Below are 15566 nucleotides of genomic sequence, written 5' to 3'. Positions count from 1 at the left end.
TTTATATCTTCTTGAGTCAGTGAAGATAGTTTATATATTTCTAGGAATTTGTCCATTTCATATGGGTTTTCTAATTTCTTGGTATACGGGATACTGTTATAGTCCTTTATATTTCAGTGTGATTATTAGTAATGTCCCCTTTTCATTTCTTATTTTCATTATTTGTGTACTCTTTCTTTTTCTTTGTTAGTTTAGCTAAGAGTTTGTCAATTTTATTGATATTTTTAAAGAAATAACTTCTGTATTTTTTGATTCTCTTTATTGTTTTTTTCTCTATTTATCTCTACTCTATTTTTATTTTACTCCTTCTACCTGCATTGGGTTTAGTTTGATCTTCTTTTTCTAGTTCTTCCAGTTTTGAGTTTGGATCTATTTCATTTAAAATCTTTTCTCTTTGTAAAATGTAAATATTTAGAGCTGTAAATTTCACTCTCAGTGCTGCCTTTGCTGTAACTGAAAGTATCAACAGTTTCTTGTGTTGATGTTTGTGACAATTTCTTTTCTGGTGTGTTGTATTGTCATTTGCATTGCCTCAAGATTTTTCCTAATTTCCCTTGTGATTTCCTCTTTAACCATTGGTCATTTAAGAGTATGTTGTCTTATTTCGACATATTTGTGAATATTTCATTTCTCTCTCTGTTATTGATACCTATCTTTCTTCCATTGTGGTCAGAAAAGTTATATTGTATGATTTCAATATTCTTTAATTAGGGGTAACTTGTTTTGCAATCTAAGATGTGTTCTATCCTGGAGAATGATCCATGTTCACGTGTGTATTATGTTGTTGGGTGAAGTGTTCTGTATTTGTCTGTTAGGTCTATTTGGTTTAGAGTATCATTTAAGACTTGTTTTTCCTTATTGATCTTCTGTCTACTTTCTATCCACTATTGAAAATGGGATATTGAAATCTTCTACGAATGTAGAACCATCAATTTCTCCCTTCAGATCTTATGGATTTGCTTAAGATATTTTTGGTCTCTGCTGTAGGTGCATTTATATTTATAATTGCTAAATCTTCTTGCTGAATTGGCCTCTTTGTCAATATATAATGACCATTGTTGTCTCTCACAGCAGTTTTTTACTTAAAGTCTATTTTATATGATATTGATATATCTACCCTAGTTCTCTTCTGGTTCCTACTTGCATGGCATATTTTTTTCCATCCTTTCACTTCCAACCTACTTATGTCTTCAGATTTACAGTGAGTACCTTATAGAAAGCATATAGTTGGGTATTGCTTTTTTTTTTTTACCCATTCACAGTATTTACTTTTATTTTATTTTATTATTTATTTATTTATTTTTCACAGTATTTACTTTTAAAATAATGAATATATCATGTAATCTTGGTCTAGTGAATGTATTTAGGAGTATGAAAGTTTCAACAGTTTCTTGTGGTTTCTCTTCAATGTTTGTGACAATTTCTTTTCTGTTTCCTTCATGGGCTTGTAGTCTTAAGCCCATTTAAATTTTTTAATTTTTACTTTTAGGAAAGGAAGGAGGGAAGAAATAGAGAAAGAAAGGAAAGGAGAAGGGAGAAAGGAGGGAGAGAAAAAGGGGGAAGGAGACAGGAGAGCAGCACACTCCTGATCTGACCCCAGATTCTTCTTCCAGATCATACTAGAGCAAAATGTCAGAGGAAGTTGCATTAACTGTCCTTATCACTTCTTGGCCCATTATTCAGAGCAACTTATTCAGTTCACCTGAGCCTTACCATTGTCATCTTTACCAGAGTCATAATATCGAGATTGTACAGTATCTATTCTTTTGTGTCTGGCTGTTTTCACTAAGTATTATGTCCTCAAAGTTCATCCACATTGTCATATGCTACGGGACCTCATTTTGCCTTACTGCTGCATAATCATCCATTGTATGTATATATCACATTTTCTTTTTCCACTTGTCTGTTGATATACACTTGGAAAGTTTCCATCTTTCAACAATCATGAATAGTGCCACTATAAATAACGATGTACTAAATGTCTGTTCATGTCAATGCTTTCAACTCTTCTGGGTATATACCAAGTACTGGTATTGCTGGGTCATATGGCAACTTTGTGTTTAGTTTTTGAGGAACCAACAAACTGTCTTCCATAGTGGCTGTACCATTATATAGTCCTACCAGCAGTGAATAAGTGTTCAGTTTCTTCACATCCTCTCTAACATTTGTAGTTTTCTGTTTGTTTAATGGCAGCCATTCTTACAGGTGTAAGATTATATGTCATTGTAGTTTTAATTTGCATTTATCCTATAGCTGAGGAAAATTAGCAATTTTTCATGTTTTTTTATAGCCTTTTGTATTTGCTCTTCAGAAAAATATCTACTCACATATTTTGCCCATTTTATAATTGGGTTATTTATTCTTTTGTGGTTGAATTGTATGATAGCTTTATGTACATGGGACATTTAATCTTTATCTGATATATGGTTTCCAAATTTTTTTTTCCCATTGAATGGCTACCTCTTTACATTTTTGACAAAATTATTTGAGGCACAGAGCATTTTGATTTTGAGGAGCTCCTATTTATCTATTTTTTCTTTCATTGCTTGTGTTTTGGGTATTAAGTTCAGGAAACTAGCTCCCATTACTAGGTCTTGAAGATTTTTCCTTTCTTGAAGAAAGAAAGATTTTGCTTTCTTCCAGGAGTACTGGCTCTTATAATTAGGTCTTTAATCCATTATGAACTAATTTTTGTATAAGATGTAAGATATGGGTCCTCTTTCATTCTTTTGACTATGGATATCCAGTTTTCCCAAGTTAATTTATTAAAAAAAAACACTATTCTATTCCAATTCAGTAGATTTGGGAGCCTTGCTGAAGATCAATTGACCATAAATTTGTTGGTCAATCTTCATATGTCTGCCCTGGAACAGCTTTTAAAAGGGGAAATTTATTAAGTTGCAAGTTTACAGTTCTTTAACTGAAATAATTTATTTCCTCATCTGCCTCTCCTCTAGAATGTAAGCAGGAGCTGCGTCTTTCATCTTTGTATCTTGGTGCCTATCTGGGCAATATACCTGGAATTTAGCAGGCTTTTCTTACACACTTACTGAATGGAATAATTCCTAACAACTCTACTAAATCACAATTTATCCATTAGATATTGCAACTCAATGGATTTGTTCCTCCCACTATAAAATGGGTTAATTACTATTATGAATTTGTTTTGATCAATTTTCTTAAGACATTTTAGAAAACATCAGACAATATTAACAAGAAAATACTGTCTTATTTTCCAGTCACTTCTTTCTACTTGATACTCCATTTAAGGTGTTCTTTGTGATTTTATGCATTAAGCTTTCCTCACCTAATGCCTATTTGCTTTCTCTCCTTTTTGCACAGTAAATTCTTGATTATCCATGGTCCTGGTGGGAAGTGAGAGAATGAATAATCTAAAAATCTCATTTACATCAACTGCTTCTCTCACCAAATCTTATGCCAGAGAGAGTAATGAGTGTAACAAAATTGGTGGAGTTGCAAATGAGCTATGAAATGGCAAAAAAATCATGTTGCCAGATAAAGAGAAAATGAAAAGCTACGAATAATGTACGTCTGGATCATCAGTCACAGAAGAACAAAGAAGTGGCTAAAAATGAGAATTTAGTGTTTATTACTAATGATGAAGACCAATCTTTTCTGTTTCTGTTAGGGCATCAAGACATGTTTCACTCATGGACAAGGTAAATGATCGCATGCATACTTTTATATCAGGTATGCTGAGTTGGTTCTGTTTCCCCAAATATCACTTCACTCACTCACCTTAGTGCCTGAATTTCTACCATTAAAACATGCAGAAAAAAACTGAAAATATAGGGCTGAATGTGCCAAATATGGAATGAACACCACCTATATCTCATTTTCTTAGATCTAGCTATCCTTAAACTATATGAACATTTGTTTTTGTATCCTAATTACAGAAATTTTAACAGGCCATCACTTTTCATTCTCAGGTTTAGTGGAGATCTGTAAGACAGGTGAGTCAATGCAAGTATTATTTTGGCAAACACTTACCAAGTGGTTATCTATCTCATTGGAGTTGATAAAGATAATTGGAGTTTTCAAAATGATCTGGAAACAACTGGAACATTCAATACCCATAATGGGTTTGAATGCTGAAATTGATGGAGGTGGAAGAGACCTTAGAACTTTGTAAGACATACCCTTCTTTAGATAATGAAAGGGACCCAGGGAAGTAAAATGACTTGCCTAAGCTTCTGATGAGTTCAGCTGAGAATAGTATCCAGATATTCTTTCTTAATGAAAATTCTTTCTCCCATAGAACATAGATTATTTTTTGCAACTGTCATATGAGAAGAAAATAGAGTGGTATATAGCTCAGAAATAAATGCCAATGGTGTTTCATTAAAAAAAAATAAGTCTAGGGTGGTGTAATGGTGGCTCAGTGGCCATCAGGCCAGGCGATGGTGGCTCAGTGGCAGAATTCTCACCTATCGTACTGGAGACCCAGGTTCGATTCCTGGTGCCTGCCCATGCGAGAAAGAAAAAAAAAAAAGTCTATTGAAAAGAAACCTCATGAGATTTCAGAATGTCTAGCATGCTTCATGCTTTGTTCCTGGTTATATTACTAACAGTAGAATCCTATCATTTTTTAAATAACAGCTTTGTTAAGATATAAGCCATATACTGTATACCTTTAAAGTGTACAGTTCATTGTTTTTTTAGTATAGCCACAAAGATGTGTCAACCATCACTACTATGTACTTCAAAACATTTTCATCATTCCAAAAAGAAACCCATACTCATTAGCAGTCATTCTCCATTCTTGCCTTCCTCCAGTCCCTGAAAACAACCAGTTTGCTTTCTGTCTCTATGGATTTTCCTATTCTTGACATTTCATATAAATGGAATCACATGATAATATGTAATTTGTGTCTGACTCCTTTTACTTAGTGTAATGCTTTCAAAGTTCAGCAATGTTGTAACATGAATCAGTTCTTCATTACATTTTATTGCCAAGTAATATTCCATCATATGGATACACTGTATTTTCTTTATCAGTTCATCAGGTAAATATTTGGTTTGTTTTGATTTCTATTTCTTGGCTATTATGAACAATGCTACTATGAACATTCATGTACAAGTTTTTGTGTGGACATGTTTTCGATTCCCTTGGGTATGTGCCTAGAAATGAAATCGCTGGGTAATATGGTAATTCTACAGTTAACTTTTTGAGGATTTGCCAAATTATTTTCCATATTGAATATAATATTTTATACCATCAACAACATATGGATTCAAATTTCTCCACATCCTTGTCAAGACTTGTTATTGTTTGTCTTTTTGATTATAGCCATCCTAGTGAGTGTATAGCAGTATCTCATGTGGTTTTGATTTGCATTTCCCTAATAGCTAATGATGTCGAGCATCTGTTGGTCATTTGTATATTTCCTTTGGAGAAATGTCTATGTAGAGCCTTTGCCTATTTTTTATTGGGTTATTTGTCTTTTCATAGTTGCTTTCTAAGAGTTCTTTATATATTCTAAATACAAGTCCATTATCATACATATGATTTAAATTTTTTTCTCCCATATTATGGGTTGCCTTTTCATTTTCTTGAAGGTATCTTTTTGAAGTACAAAGTTTTAAATTTTGGTGAAGTTCAGTTACCTATTTTTTTATTGTGCATAAAGGTGTTCTATAAGAGAACAATGTTTACTCCCCAGTCACAAAAATTTACTTTTGTGTTTTCTTATAAAAATTTTAGCTATGTCTCTTCTGAAAATTTTATAGACATTGCCCTTTACATTTAGTTCTATGATACATTTTGAGATATTTACTTGTCTACCTATGTATGTATGTATGTATCTATCTATATGTATGTAGTGGGAGGTAGGGATTCAACTTTATTCTTTTATATATAGACATCCAGCTGTCCCAACACCATTTGTTGAAGAGACTATTCTTTCTCTTATTGAACTGTTCTGGTGCTCTTGTCAAAAATCAATTGGCCATAAACGTAAGGGTTTATTTCTGTACTCTAAGTTCTCTTCCATGGATCTATTTCATCATCCTATGCCACTGCCTCCTTGTGATGGTCTGGTTCAAGTGTCAAGCTGGTCAGGTGATGTGATCAGTTGTTTGGTCTGGCAACACTGACCTGACCATTGTTACAAGGATATTTCATAGCTGGTTGATAAACCAGAAGACTTAAATCATCAGTCAGTGGATTGCAGCTGTGGCTGATTATATCTGCGATCAACTAAGGGCATATTTTCCACAAATGAGATAATCCAATCAGATGAAGACTATTAAGGCAGAAGAGTGACATTTTCTTCAGCCAGTGAGCCTCTCCTGAGACAATTCATCAAAGCTGCCAGTTTCACAGCTTGCCCTATGGTTTTTGGATTCTTCCATTCCCACAGTTGCATGAGATCCTTTTTAAAATCTCATATTTACAGTTATCTCCTGTTGGTCCTGTTTCTCTAAAGAACGCTTACTAATACACTCTATATTTTGATTATGGTAGCTTTGTAGTAAGTTTTGACATTGGAACGTGTGAATCCTCCAACTTTGTTCTTTTGTAAGAATGGTTTGGCTATTCTGGGTTCCTTACATTTTTATATGAATTTTGAATTAACAAATCAATGTCTGCAAACCAGGAAGCTGAGATATTGATAAGGATTGTGTTGTCTTGAGAACAGTTTGGGGGGTATTTTCATCTTAATAATCTTGAGTTTTCCAATCTTAGAACACGTGAGGTTTTTCCATTTATTTAGGTCTTTAATTTCTTTCAACAAACTTTGTAATTTTTAGTATATTTATGTTGCACTTCTTAACTAAATTTATTCCAAAGTATTTTATTATTTTTGATGCTATTGTAAATGGAATTTGTTTTCCTTATCTCCTTTTCAGAATGTTCATTGCTAGTATTTAGAAATACAATTGATTTTTGTAGGTGGGTCTTATATACCTTATATACCTTGCTAATCTCTGTCTCTGTTATTTTGATAGCCAAAAAAAAACAAACAAAAAAAAAACAAAAAACACACTTCAACACAGTTCCAAAAGCTTCCAGGTAGGGGAAGGTGGAATTCTACCCAAATGAGAATCCCAAATGAAGAGAGCCTGTGCATGGTCTGAATGGTGAGGTTTGAGTCCCAGAGAACAAAATTGTTCAGCCTAATAAAAAACTGGAGTTCTTGAAATTATCAATTGCTAATGCTTAAAACTGAGAAACTTCTTGATATGAAAGAGGAAAGATGCATGACAAGGGTACATTTGAGAGAGTGAAACTTTAGCACTCATATTGATAATAAGAACTAAGGAAAAGGAAAGTCAGAGAGAAATTCTTTATGGTGTGGATGGCAAAGAAATTGTAAAACACATTGTCTTTTTCTTTTAAGCTGTGTACAAATATCTCTGGGTTATAACTAATCCCTTAGATAGAGCACATTACACCTTTGTGTATGTTCTACATTGGGCAAGTGAAGAAAAATTGCTCTTCCTTGATTGGAGTAAATTAGTACCCATAAGAATATTAATTTTGCATTACATGGAAATGAAATATTGCAGTTAATCTTATTCTATTTAAAATGGGAGTCACCATTACAGTATATAGGTTCTGATTTTCAAAGAGCTAAACAAGTATAGCATATATTTACATGAAATTTTTCCTGTACTAGAGAGGCAACATCATAAAGTGCCTATAACATAGAAGAGAGGGAGAAAAACAGAGAAACAAAGCTCTAGGAAGTGTTTTTCATAGTTTATTATGTATTAAAATAACATATCTATGAGTTAGGTGATTGTTATTATCATCACCCCATTTCACAGATGAGGAAACTCAACTTCAGGGAAATTTTAAAATTATCTAAGATAATGTAGCTAACAAGTGGTAAAGCTGGATCTCTGATCCCAAGTTCCCTCCTATTTCCATTGTGCTGGGCTGCCTTTCAGGATAGCTGTGCTGATCGACTCCAGGGCACCATTCACATAAGCTACAATATGAGTGCTGCCTGCTAGCGCTGGGCCACACAGTGACCTTGAAAAGGAAAGAGGACTCAGGACTTAGCTGTATGAAAAGGAAAGTCACTTACACTTTCTGAGTCTTAGTTTCCACAGCTGTACAGTAAAGATCCTAACACAGTCTCTTGACTATTGCATAGGACTTTCTTGTGACCCAGAAGAGATAATGTAAAAGGACTTTGTAAAACTATAAAGACTGATAAAGGTAAGGAGCAGCAAAGAAGAGAAAGAATTCCCTTCAGTCTCTCAACCTGTCATCAGGTCATCACTGCAAATACTATTTATCATTATGCTAGAGGGGTGTGCTGCCATTCATACCTGGAGGTCTTTAGTGAATAAAACGCTGCATGACAGAGGATTTACCCCAGGTATTTCTGCAGAATGAAGGCATACATGGGTTCAAAGTTGCCCAGCTATATCCAGACTCTGTATTTAAAGGTGGATGCTTGGAAGACAGCTGGAGAGGCTGTGCTTGACTGAGAGTCTGGCGGGCTGCATAGTGTCCTCCTGAAGAGGAAATGAAAAGATCCTGTAGCATGTTCTGTCAAGGGTCTGCAGGAAATGGGAAAGATTGCCCTATTTGTTATATTTATTGGAGATATTATTATTTGTTTTATGCCGTGTGGAAGGAGGGCCAAAGCTATAATCTATTGATCATTTAGTTTTATGAAGTTCTCAAATGGGTGATCTGGTATTTTCCTGACAGAGAGGCTATGGTTCCTGAACACCAGTAATAAGGTTGTCATGTCATTTTCTTCTCGTTGGTCTTTTTATTGCTTTTTATCTCTTTGCTGATATTATCTCCCTTCAACTTCCCCTCCTCCCTTGCAACTGTCTTTTTTTTGGATGTTTATTTCTTTCTCCGTCGGCCTTGTTTAGGCCCTGCTTACTTCATTTCATAGAATGTGTTCTATGCTTTAAGAGGTTACTCATCTTCACCTGTCATGTGTTATCTGCCCACTGCAGAGGCTATTGTGGAGTTTTCATAGTAAACACTGGAATGTAACTTGGGAAGAAATAGGTCAGAGACGCAGAGACCAAATGTTCGTTTTGCAGCCACAGTGTGAGCAGATGGGTAACACAATGAAGTGGCTCTCTTTGTGGACCTCATTTTTTTTAATAAACTCTTTCAGAATCTGCTAGGATTCATGCGTCATCAAGATCACTAAGTCTGACGAACAGATGAAGTTTGAAGATGAGATGATGATGTCTTCCTAATAAAAACACCCAGGATATCACCCTACTGTCTGCTCTGTTATCTCGCAAAGAGGAAATATGCTGATAAATATCTTCTACCCCATGTCCATCTAGAAATGGACTAAAGGACACAAAATCTCCTTGGGAAATTGTGAAACAGCTTGGCTATCAATGGACGAGAAATAAGGGGAATCGCCCCGGGAGGGTCACCAGTGACTACAGCGTGGATTAGACTGTCTATTCTGTCCCCAGGCTAGGCAGGCTGTCAACCAGGTGAGGCAGGCCCAAATCATTCACAGGCTGACTATGCTTTTGCCATTGAGGGCACAGAATAAACAAAGAGAAGCTGTTAAAAAAAAGAAAAAAGAAAAAAAAGGAGTGAATGTACCTTTAAGGGACAGATTGGCATGTTTACAGAGGGCAGAAAGATTAGCAATGGCAGCCGGTGCCCAGGGAAGCGAAGAGTTAAGCGCTAAGCGACTGTGGGAAGCTGGTGTTATGGCTGGGGAACAACTGCCTAATGTCTTTCAACTGGACTGTTTAGCAAAGCTTCATTATGAACGTAATTGTGGGCTTGCAGAGGCACATCACACGGAGGGAATGCTCCCAGTAAAGGTATGATTGTCTTGCCCGCTGCCATGCCAATTACTGGATATTAATGGCAGGATGGAATGCATATGCCGGAGCTGGGAAGCAGAAGGTTAATAGACGAACAGCACCAGAAGAGCCCATTTATCAGTTTCTATTTATCTCTCCTTGGGAGGTGGCAGGTTTACAGTAAATACCTTCTGTCCTCCTAATTTCCTAATGATGGGGATAATGATGGAGAATGGTGAAGTCATTAACTGGGACAGGCTCTGCACATCACTCTGTCAACCACATCTCCCCAAGACCTGCAATGAGAAGTGATGGGCCCCAGCTGTTCACCAGATTCTGAGCCCCTCCTTCCATCCTTTCCACCCCAAACTGCAGGCTTGGGAGACAGTTCCCCAAATGAAGAAGATTAGAGAGAGAGAATGAGAGCAAGATTCTTCATGCAAGAATACAGCTTTTACCTATTACTCTCCCTTTGCACAAAAACTGGGGAAAGCAAACCCAAAATCACCATGAAATGTATGTAGAACTGGATAATGAATCAGTAATTGAAGTGAGGGTGCTAAGGGAGGGCAGAGGAGCAGATTTCACCAAATGTCCTTTTTCAAAAAGCGGGAGAAGTTTAAAATTATCTCATTTCCTCACCTCTAAGTAGATGGAGTTACTGAAGAAAAATCCCTATTGCAGGAGTAAAAGCTTTTGCTTTAAAATCCTGAAGACACACTAAAACGAATTAGATTGGATTGAATAAGCTTCCCCCGCCCCCCAATATCGATCATGGTGTATCTATCCTAATTATTGTGTCTAAATCTTTCATCTATTAATTATTATCTAAAATTAACTTCTGTTATTTGTCTCCATAGTTGCCAAATTTCTTGAAAAAAATATGAACTTGCATGTTTTAAAAATTTGGGAGACCCATTGGCTATTTCCAGAATTTGTTTCTATTAGTAGTGGCAAACTTTTATACTACCTGTGTGTTAGGATTATTTTGCTAGCAAATAATGGCGAATCATGAAAGCAAGTGATAGCAAATATGAAAGTACATCCTAATGACATGTGGGTGCTTGATTAGGGACATAGTTAGCCATAGGAGCAGACTTAGACAAACGATATGCATGTTGTCAGCACTTACTCTCTTGCATGTCTTGCTGTTCTCTGTTCATTTCATCTTTCTTTCCTTCTATAAACCCACTTTCTCTACTCCCAGAACACAGGGTAGAAAATAGGTTTAATGACAGGGCCTATATTTGTACATTTCAAGTCCAGATCCTGTAGAGAATGCAAATCAACCAGTCTCAGACTATCTCTGTCTGATCTCCTACCTCATCTCATTCCAGGGGTGAAACTCTGAAACAGTTTGTTTTTTGACTTTCACCTCTTTTGTCCAGAGCAGTGGAATCAGTCATATGAAAGCACGCCCAAGAAACACACACTGTGAGGATGCGAAGTTACCAGAGAAAGAAAATCGTGAGCTATGAAGTCAAACCTCTAGGTGACCACTATATCTAACCCTAATAGAATTGCCTGCTTGTGGAAATGGGAACAGCACAGCCAGCCCCAACAGGATCTACCTCTTGGGAAATTCATTTCAACAACATTTAGTGATAAAAGACCTTAGAATAAGATCTGTATTATATTAGTTACTAGCTCTCATATAATTCCCCATCTCTCTGTGACATCAGCTCTATAACAAGGATCATAGTATTGCACCTATTTTAAACTAGGGAGTCACAGGGATTAAAAGAGGTGATGTGCTTGAAATCTTCACTCAGCACCCCTGACATGAAAAGCTCCCCATTTATGTTAGTAGCTTTATAATTGTCAGTAGGACTTTTTCCAAGTTTGATATGTTTCTCTCTCCAAAGATAAACCAGTCATTTCTAGCAAGTCCATGGTAGACTATTTTCTAGAAATGGACATAGCACTATTTCCAACCCCAAACACTGTTCCAGATCCTGATTACTCCCAAAGAGATAAGGAGATGTTTCTCCACCTCTTGAAATTGAGTGGGCCTTTGTGACTACCTGAATGACTAGATGTGGAAGAAATGATGTGAAGTGGCTTCTAAGGCTAAATAATCAATGTCAATATGGCTTCTATGCAGTGTCAGCTTCACAGATGTATGGCCTGTGAAGTCACACAGGACTCTATACTCAAAGGATCCCGTACTTGGATTAATGCTCTGCTATTGTCTTGAAATTCTTAATAACTTTGAACAAGGAATCCTGTATTTTCACTTTACACTGGACCTCACAAATTAGGTAGCTGGTCCTGTTTTACACCAGTCTCTCTCTCCAGGACGCGGATCTTGGTGTATACTAGCTACTGTGAAGACATCATGCTGGAGAGACCATGGAGATAGAGACACCTGAAAAGCCCCAGCTTCTCCAGCTCCAAGCTGCTTGGGTCTTCCCAGCCCAGGTGGCAAATTAGTTAATGAGCAAGTCTTCAGATGATTCCAGACCCCAGCCTTTAAGTTATCTATTTGACACTGAGTGGAACAGAGACAAGCAGTGCCAGCCCAACCCTGCTCAGATTGCAGATTTGTGAGCAAAATGTAATCTTTGTCTTTAGTCTTTCTGTCTTCTTTCATTCTTTAAACATATCTGTTACATTCTTATTATGTGGTTGGCCCACTGTTTGGTGCTGGAAAATCTTTCTTCTTTCTTGAGGCATCTAAGTCCAGAATCTAGACTGTATATGAAATATGAGCAAGTAAACAAGGATAATAATATTGTCATAATACAGTAAATTCTATAAAGGGAAGGTATGGGTGCTGAAGCATCTAGTAGGGACTTGGAATGAAATCAGGGGTTATTTTCATGTGAACAGAGCACCATTATTGGATAAGCTAACAGATTTTATAATTTCAGTGAAAATGTTACTGCCTAGTCTTGGACTATTTGTAGATTATCCATGATCTATGTTTAATCTTATATTGCCTCTCTCCTGTTTCTGAGTTGTGTATTAAGGGACACTTAGCAAATGATGACTAAAAGGACAAATCTATATACAATACTATTAGCTGAAATGATTACAAAAAACAATTGAAATGACATTTACTTGGTAACGCTATCTGGAGACTCTGTTTGGGAAAATGCCTAGCACAAAGCCTAGCACTGATTAATTGATTGCTAATTTCCTCATTTATTTCTATTTTTTTCTTTTTCAGGGGTAGAGAGGTGATCAAGTTCAGAAACTTAGGGCATTCAGAGAAATAAGAGCACTAAGAAAGGTAGAAAGTAATAGTATTGGCAGAAAAGGCATAAAATCAGGAACATTCTGTTTGCCTTGACTTTAAATTCCTTCATTCTAAATTGTAATCCATGATTTTATCATCTAAACATTGAAAAAGCAGCATTCTCAATGATCTCGCTAGTGCTCTATAGAATCTAAACTGAAAGAAATTATGGGTAAATGCTATCTCTTAACAATAAAAATGTCCCCTCTCAAGATCTATTTCCCAACATTGGAATACTTTTCTTGAGCCAGTCATTTTTAGTAAGCAGGCAGGGCAGTGCGACGGTGGCTCAGTGGCAGAATTCTCACCTGCCATGCTTGAGACCTGGCTTCGTTGCCGGTGCCTGCCCATGCCAAAACAAACAAACAAGCAAACAAACAAAAAGCTATAGGATGATAGACTAGTAGCCCAGGGCTGGAAGTACAAGGTACCAGTATGAACCGGGTTCACTGATAGTAATGGGGATAATAGGATTTCAAAACAATAGAAGCTACAAAGTGGCACATAACCATCAAAAGACAAACGGAAACAATTGTTGCAATGAATGGCAAGGACAGAAGGACACCTAAAAGCTACACATTGACATTACCCAACAGCTGGGACATTAAGTTCTCCTTCGAAGGAGGTTGTAAGAGAGGTTTCCATGTGTGCCATCGTGTCCCCAAACACAGAATAAATGGGCAGTTAACAAGGCTACCAGTAAATCTATACAACTAAAAGAAATGAAAGATGTATGACAAGAAGGCTGAGGAAGTCACTCAAATAAAAAAGAGGCCATCCGTTGCCCAGTTTCTAGATCTGAGTCAGATTATGAACCCAGAATTCATTGACAGAGGAGAAGCTGTATCCCCAAGAGGAAGCACAGTAATGATTCCCCAGTCCTTCCCCAAAGAGATTTATGGCAATTTACTCAAGTAACCATATACTGGGGAAACAGAAATGTGCAGATATCAACACAAGGTCTGAGCTGCCATTGATTCTTAAAACCTGAAGCATCTCATAAGCCAACTATTAGAATGGGGCTTTTAGGGGCCAGGTAATAAATGAGCAGAGGAGTGACATGATATGTTTTATATTTTTAAAAGCTAACTCTGGCTATGGTGTTGAAAACAGATCTTAGGGGGCAGGAGTGGAAGTAAAGGAAGAAGGGAATTGCAATAATCCAGGTGAGAAATTACTATGGTTTGGAACATGTTGACAGCTGCGAAAGTGGTAAGTGGTTAGATTCTAGAGTTCATCTAGAATTAGGTATTGCTAAGAGAGAAAGAGGAGTTAAATATGACTTTAAAGTTTTCCATATTTGAGCTTCATGCATAAGTTTTCTCTATACTGATTTAAAAGGCTCATGTCATTTGGGAAAATTGTTTAGAAAATGAGAGCTTGTGGTGGTCAGTAAGAATAGGAGTGCTTAAGCAAAGACTTGTTTAAGTCACACTCTAATATGTTCAAAACATTAAATCTGATATTGGGTAGAAAATTAAAAATTGGTTATCTGGAGTTTTCTGAAAAGAACTTAAAGGAATGATTTTCTTTCCCAGGGGATAGAGAAGAGTATTTGAAATATTTGTAAATTAACATTCCTTGCTTTTAACTTAGAGTTCCTAGTGTATGTTAGCCAAGTAGATATTCAAAATACATTTGTTCACTTGTTTCAATTTTATCTGAACATATAAAGCTGTATCCAAATCCACTGAGTCTGTTATAAATTAGTAAAAACCAAATGAAAAGACTTCAATACACCACTTTAAAAAATACATAGACATGTAGGCAGACAATCAGTAAGGAAATAGAAGACTTGAATGATACCATAAACTAAGTATACCTAACATATATTCAGGACACTTCATCAAACAACAGTAGAATACACATACTTTTCAAGTACACAAAGATCATTCTCTAGCATAGCATATATGTGAGGTCACAAAGCAAGTCTCAATAAATTTCAAAATATTAAAAATCATGCAATGTCTCTTTCCTGACAACAATGGAATTAACTAGAAATCAATAACAGAGAGAGAACTGGAAAACTCACACACACAAAAAGAATAGGAGTGCTGAAAATAACAGAAGGAGAAGGAATTCAATGGAACTTCGAGGGGGAGAGCGTAGAGCAAGGGAAGGAATAAGGCATGATCTAGGAACAGTGAGAAAATAGCTTAGCTTTATTTCTTTTTACTTGGAATAAAATGAGATATGGTTATTTACAAAAAGTCAAATAAGATTTTTCAAAGCCTTGAAGCCTAAGCTGGCCATGGTATTAGAAAGAGCCATTGGAAGGTTAGGGACTTGGTAATGACAGTGATACCCTTGAGCTACACTGGAACTGGTCTCCTAAGGGCCACAGCACTTGGAAAAGATAGTGTTCTAGTCTATAAAACTTTCCAGAATGCAATATACCAGAAACAGAATGGCTTTTAAAAAGGAGAATTTATTAAATTGCAAGTTTACTGTTTTAAGGTTATAAAAATGTCCAAATTAAGGCATCCAGGGAAAGACACCTTGGTTCAAGGAGGCCAATAATGTTCAGGGCTTTTCTCTTAGCTGG

General features: G+C 36.3%; 1 long non-coding RNA gene across 6 annotated transcripts in view; it reads left to right on the top strand.

Moving 5' to 3' along the window:
- Positions 1-11634, top strand: part of LOC143668331 (uncharacterized) — a 186463-nt gene extending 174829 nt beyond the window's left edge. For 2 of the 6 annotated variants that reach the window (XR_013168392.1, XR_013168391.1), the window contains exon 3: positions 9120-11606. This is a non-coding gene — a long non-coding RNA (uncharacterized LOC143668331). Of the gene's footprint in view, positions 1-3649; positions 3927-3950; positions 3975-9119 lie in introns of those variants that run through there. The other 4 variants (XR_013168390.1, XR_013168387.1, XR_013168388.1 and 1 more) reach the window with 3 other exon arrangements.
- Positions 11635-15566: the final 3932 nt, after the last annotated feature.

Source organism: Tamandua tetradactyla, chromosome 24 (genome assembly GCF_023851605.1).
Source record: "Tamandua tetradactyla isolate mTamTet1 chromosome 24, mTamTet1.pri, whole genome shotgun sequence".
Lineage (NCBI taxonomy): Eukaryota > Metazoa > Chordata > Mammalia > Pilosa > Myrmecophagidae > Tamandua > Tamandua tetradactyla.
This window is presented reverse-complemented; position numbering and strand designations above follow the sequence as displayed.